Below are 7,154 nucleotides of genomic sequence, written 5' to 3'. Positions count from 1 at the left end.
ACATGAAAAGAGCAGCACCAGCGTTTCTGAGGATGGGGTTATGGGTTGTGGATTATGAATAGTGTTTTGGTTCTAGTGGCCCCCCTGTTGAAGATGGGCCTGACAGGGAGATGGTGATACTGATCTGTAGAGACTGGTTCTCCAGAGCCACCAAGAGAGAGGCAGACAGACACAAAGAGACTCCAAAGGGTTTTTCTGTGGCGCACCTCTCCCCTTCCCGAACCACACCTCTGGGATAATGGACTAGTCGATGTTGAGTAAGGCTTTATGCTCCCTTCTCATTGCTTATGTTTTAAGGCCTAAGAGTGCCTTAGATATGAACAGAGTAGTCAAACTTGCTATGAGACTTTTTTTTCCAGGAAATAGTGTACTTCCAGCCCACATAAAGACAACTTGAAGCCCTTTGATCCAAGTTTTCCATGATGTTACTGGATACTGTCATGAAAAACAACTTACCTTTTCTTACTCACCATCTTTTTTTTCTATAGGTAACTGCCAAAATAAAGGAAACACCGAACAGAACAGCTTCAATGCACCTTGGCATAGATTCTATGTCTGGAACTCTATCGGAGGGATGCAACACCATTCTTCCACAAGAAATTCCATAATTTAGTGTTTTGTTGATGGTGGTGGAAAACGATGTGTCAGGCACTGCTCCAGAATCTCCCATAAGTGTTCAATTGGGTTTAGATCTGGTGACTGAGTCGGACATGGCATGTGGTTTACTTCATTTTCATGCTCATCAAACCATTCAGTGACCACTCGTGCCTGGTGGATGGGGGCATTGTCATCAAAATTTGCCATAATAATGGCCTGCCCAGCATTTTTGTACTTGACCCTAAGCATGATGGGATGTTAATTGCTTAATTAACTTAGGAACCACACCTCTGAGGAAGCTTCTGCTTTCAATATACTTTGTATCCCTCATTTACACGTGTTTCCATTATTTTGGTAGTTACCTGTATATTAGCTATTAAACCGCTGTTTAGTCCCTCTGTTTGCCAACTAGAATACTACATTAAACCAAATGCTGTCCGGAGAGACACTGTTAGTTGAGCCCCCTTCTCCAGTGCCGGGTGATTGCATTCCTGCTGAGCTTGCCAATTCGCATCAGTCCCATCCCAGGTCAGGGCAAGCCGACGGACTGTTTTACACTGTCATTAATATCTGGAAGCTCAGAGACTTATTGGTTTAATAAATTCTCCCTGATGAACTGGAAAAGGATATATTTCATAACAAAAGTAATTACCTCTGCCATTAAAACAGACCCCCGTTGTTGTCCACTGAAATATAAGACTGCCTGTTCCCCTGATCAACCCAATAAATTTGTTAACTCTATAGACTTTAGTCGCACTGAGAAACTTAAACCGCATACACACACACACACACACACACACACACATAAATATATATATATAAAAAGAGATAAATCAATGAAAAAATGTATATATATATATATATATATATATATATATATACAGTGCCTTGCGAAAGTATTCGGCCCCCTTGAACTTTGCGACCTGCCTGGTGTGTTCCTTGTTCTTCATGATGCTCTCTGCGCTTTTAACGGACCTCTGAGACTATCACAGTGCAGGTGCATTTATACGGAGACTTGATTACACACAGGTGGATTGTATTTATCATCATTAGTCATTTAGGTCAACATTGGATCATTCAGAGATCCTCACTGAACTTCTGGAGAGAGTTTGCTGCACTGAAAGTAAAGGGGCTGAATAATTTTGCACGCCCAATTTTTCAGTTTTTGATTTGTTAAAAAAGTTTGAAATATCCAATAAATGTCGTTCCACTTCATGATTGTGTCCCACTTGTTGTTGATTCTTCACAAAAAAATACACTTTTATATCTTTATGTTTTGAAGCCTGAAATGTGGCAAAAGGTCGCAAAGTTCAAGGGGGCCGAATACTTCGCAAGGCACTGTATATACATATATATATATATATATACATTATATATACATTTTTTGCATTGATTTATCTCTTTTTTTATTTTGGACCTATGTTTTTAAGTACATTGCCCTGTTACTTGATTTGATCATTTAGCATCAACCGTGTCTTGACTTTGGCTATTTGAAGTTAATTTGAGACATTTTCAATGTAGTACATGTGTAGAATACAGAGAAAAGTTATTGTGCTTGTGTTCTAGTAGCCAGTTCTTATGTTCTAGTTGTTCAGTAGCCAAGCAACAATAACTGAACAGAACCAGCACCATGGCCTAAATTCCTTTACAAGGTTTGGGACTGGTACTCGCAGTGTGTCTGCAGGAGATGCAACCCTTTCTCCTTTTGGATATCAAAATAACAGGGTTGATGAGGAGGACATATAGAAAGGCTGCCTTATTATAGTGTGATAGACCCTGTCAGCCTTTTGCCAAGATTCCTCTTAGCTAGATCCATGTCCCCCCCCTCACCAGCTCATGTGACTGCTAGGCTCCTTGAGCTGGGACAATGGGTTGCTGTTGTGGGTTGAAACCATAGTGGCCTTGGAGCCAAGCTTGGGTGACGGACGAGATTAGAGGCCTGACTGGCTGATGGATCGATCCAGCATCATCCTCAAAGGGGAACCAGTGCAGATGTAGTCTGTCTTTACTGGGGGTAACTGATGTCTTACTACTCAGACCACTCAGACTCAGGTCCAGTGGATATGGCAGACGGAAGCTATGGGTTCTAGACTGGATTGAGGTTGGGTTAACTGAAGCTTGTTGGTAGAGCAAGTGAGTGATACACATGCACAAACTGGATTGTACCAACAGTGAATCTTCAGTGTAATGACTTTGTAGTGAAGTATGAGCGATGGAGAAGAAAGGGAAATACAATTTATTGTAGGCTGTGAAATATCAGAGACAGATTATTCATTTGGCAAAGCATCCTTGAAACATTTAGTCTAAGTTTGCATTCTACATTTGTAGTAGCCCTACAGTGCATTTAACATTTTAACCTACAAGGCATTTGGGTAATTTTGATTAATAGTGAATGAAGTTAAAAACTTGTTTATAGCTCATTTTCAGTTAACTACCCATACACATACACACATTATTGCTTGCAGACAGACAGACAGACAGACAGACAGACAGACACACACACACACACACACACACACACACACACACACACACACACATGCGCGCGCACACACACACACACTTCATCCTTCTCATGTTACCATGCCATCTCAGGTTGATCTCAAATCCTGTTAGTGCTTTTTGTCCGGGTGGTCACGAGCCATCTCTGATCCTCCTGAAGGAGTCATTCTTTGTGGTATTATGAGGTATTTCTCAAATGACTGGCAGTGGAGTGGTCATATATCAGCTTGTAATTCATCTCTATGGGAGGAATCAAATTGTAATCAAATCAAACTTTATTTAAAGTGCAGTAAAGTATTAACTTAAAGGAGATTAAAAAACATCACAAGGTAATAAAAGTGATTAATAAAAGAACCTCAAACAAAAAAAAAAAAACATTTGTCTAAAAGAAAATAAAGAACCACTAGGGACAAACGGAACAAACAACAAACATCTGAATCTGACTGTAACCTCTCTAGGCTGCAGGCTCTCTAACATTCTTCTTATAGATAGAGTGAACATCGGATCATAATATATGGTCTCAATCCCCCCTCCCTCTTTAATCACCTTAGTTTTATCACCTATTAAATGACAGAGAAAAAGGTTTGTCAAAGTAATTCAGGATTGGCCCTCAGGGTTGAATACAGGCCCCAACTAGCTAAAGAACGATACTGTATACTGCTTCTAGTGTTCCTGATGTAGACACTGTTGAAGACATTCTCTGTTGAGACTTCCAGTGCCTAAAATGTGATCACTTTTACTTCTGAATGCACCCTACCCACGGACAGAAGTGTAAGGCAAGTAAGCCATTTACTGGGGATGCCACTTTACAGGTAAAAGGTAGCACATTTCTCACCGATATCATACCTTCCATCAGGTAGCAGGTGTTTAAAACCTCTTACACCTCAAATTAAAGTACCAGTATAACATTACTGCAGGTTTCTGGGGTTCTTCCGCCCGCTCGATTCTTTGGGAAAGTAGTATGGGGGGGAAGTTAGCTACTAATGTAGGTTGAAGGGGGTTGTGGGGGGGGGTCAAGCTTCAGTGGCCACCCCCATTTCGTCGTCTGGCGGGGCACAGACTCTTTGTTCTGAGCTGTTTGGAGACTTTTGTCTTTGGTTCACCTCCCATCTCCTCCTCTTTCTCCTCCTCTTCCTCCGTCTCCATGCAGGCTGCGTCCGGTCTGGACCACCAGGTTTGGTTTATTTGTAACGTGAGAAGGCCTCCAGGCTTCAGGGGCCCTTTGGAGGAGCCACGTGGGAACTTGAGCCCTTCTAAACAGCTCTTTTGGGGTTGGGTCAAGCGATCTAGTCCACTGGATGACTTCAAAACCCAAACTTTGAGAACATAATATCCCCTCCTCTCTGTCTCTCTGTCTCTCTGTCTCTCTGTCTCTCTCTCTCTCTGTCTCTCTCTCTCTTTCTCTCTCTCTCTGTCTCTCTGTCTTTGTCTCTCTGTCTCTATGTCGCTCTGTCTCTCTCTCTCTCTGTCTCTCTGTCTCTCTGTCTCTCTGTCTCTCTGTCTCTGTCTCTCTGTCTGTCTGTCTGTCTCTCTGTCTCTCTCTCTGTCTCACTGTCTCTATGTCTCTACAGGTATGTCTCTATATCTCTCTGTCTGCTTTCTCTTACAGGTTGACCCCAGTTAAGGGATATTCCATTTCTGTATGAAATCTGTTTGAAATATGCTGGAGTCCAATGGGACACAAACTGCTGCAAACTGCTGTCGGAAAGTGTAATTTGATGTCAAGCTCTTCCTGGTTGCACTGTGCTAAAGAGAGACTCAAAATCATAAATTGTTATGGCCTTAAGTTTGGGAATTTGTCATTAAAAGTTCAGAGGTGACGTATAGAAATCTACTTTAGGGAGAGTGTGATGAATGAAGGGTCAGGGTTGAGCCCATTCAACCATCATCCACAGGGGGGTCAGAGAGAGCACACAATCATATAAATATCAAATAATTTTATTTGTCACACGCTTCGCAAAAAACAGGTATAGTGAAATGCTTACTTATGGGCCCTTCCCAACAATGCAGCGAGGCAAAAGAGAAATAATAGAAAAATAATAACACAACGAATAAATACACAATGAGTAACGATAACTTGCCTACATACACCTTACCTCTACCGAATCGATGTGCAGGGGTATGAGGTAATTGAGATAGTGTCACGTGTGCTCCCTCTCTGGCCTCTAGGTCACCAGGCTGCTCGTTATGGCGCGCACCTGTCACCATCGTTACGCGCACCTGCGCATTACCAGACTCACCTGGACTCCATCACTTCTCTAATTACCTGCCCTATATATGTCACTCCCTTTGGTTCCTTCCCTATATGTCACTCCCTTTGGTTTCTTCCCTATATATGTCTCTCCCTTTGGTTACTTCCCTATATATGTCACTCCCTTTGGTTCCTTCCCTATATATGTCACTCCCTTTGGTTCCTTCCCTATATCTGTCTCTCCCTTTGGTTCCTTCCCTATATATGTAACTCCCTTTGGTTCCTTCCCTATATATGTCACTCCCTTTGGTTCCTTCCCTATATATGTCTCCCCCTTTGGTTCCTTCCCTATATATGTCACTCCCTTTGGTTCCTTCCCTATATCTGTCTCTCCCTTTGGTTCCTTCCCTATATATGTCTCTCCCTTTGGTTCCTTCCCTATATATGTCACTCCCTTTGGTTCCTTCCCTATATCTGTCTCTCCCTTTGGTTCCTTCCCTATATATGTCACTCCCTTTGGTTCCTTCCCTATATCTGTCTCTCCCTTTGGTTCCTTCCCTAAGTATGTCACTCCCTTTGGTTCCTTCCCTATATCTGTCTCTCCCTTTGGTTCCTTCCCTATATCTGTCTCTCCCTTTGGTTCCTTCCCTATATATGTCACTCCCTTTGGTTTCTTCCCTATATCTGTCTCTCCCTTTGGTTCCTTCCCTATATCTGTCTCTCCCTTTGGTTCCTTCCCTATATCTGTCTCTCCCTTTGGTTCCTTCCCTATATCTGTCTCTCCCTTTGGTTCCTTCCCTATATATGTCTCTCCCTTTGGTTCCTTCCCTATATCTGTCTCTCCCTTTGGTTCCTTCCCTATATATGTCTCTCCCTTTGGTTCCTTCCCTATATCTGTCTCTCCCTTTGGTTCCTTCCCTATATATGTCTCTCCCTTTGGTTCCTTCCCTATATCTGTCTCTCCCTTTGGTTCCTTCCCTATATCTGTCTCTCCCTTTGGTTCCTTCCCTATATCTGTCTCTCCCTTTGGTTCCTTCCCTATATCTGTCTCTCCCTTTGGTTCCTTCCCTATATCTGTCTCTCCCTTTGGTTCCTTCCCTATATATGTCTCTCCCTTTGGTTCCTTCCCTATATCTGTCTCTCCCTTTGGTTCCTTCCCTATATATGTCTCTCCCTTTGGTTCCTTCCCTATATCTGTCTCTCCCTTTGGTTCCTTCCCTATATCTGTCTCTCCCTTTGGTTCCTTCCCTATATCTGTCTCTCCCTTTGGTTCCTTCCCTATATATGTCTCTCCCTTTGGTTCCTTCCCTATATCTGTCTCTCCCTTTGGTTCCTTCCCTATATATGTCCCTCCCTTTGGTTCCTTCCCCAGGTGTCATTGTTTCTGTTTCTGTGTCATGTCTGTGTGCTGTTGGTGTTTCTTGTTTTTGTATTACATTGTGTTTATTTATTAAAACACTCACTCCCTAAACTTGCTTCCCAGCTCTCAGCGCACATCATTACAGATAGATATGCAAATATAACCAGGAATAGAGTGACTAGGCAACAGGATAGATCATTAACATTAGCAGCAGCATATGTGATGAGACAAAAAGTTAGAGCAAAAAGGGTGAATGCAGATATTCCGTGTAGCCATTGGTTAACTATTTAACTGACTATTTAGCAGTCTAATAGCTTGGGGGTAGAAGCTGTTCAGGGTCCTGTTGTTTCCAGACTTGTTGCATCGGTACTGCTTGCCATGAGGTATCAGAGAGAAAGGTCTATGACTTGGGTGGCTGGAGTCTTTAACACCTCCTGGTATAGAGGTCCTGGATGGCAGGAAGTGTTGCTCCAGTGATGTACTGGGCCGTACACACTACCCTGT

This window comes from Oncorhynchus mykiss, chromosome 32 (genome assembly GCF_013265735.2).
Source record: "Oncorhynchus mykiss isolate Arlee chromosome 32, USDA_OmykA_1.1, whole genome shotgun sequence".
NCBI lineage: Eukaryota > Metazoa > Chordata > Actinopteri > Salmoniformes > Salmonidae > Oncorhynchus > Oncorhynchus mykiss.
The sequence above is the reverse complement of the archived record's forward strand: the minus strand, read 5'-3'. Positions refer to the sequence as shown.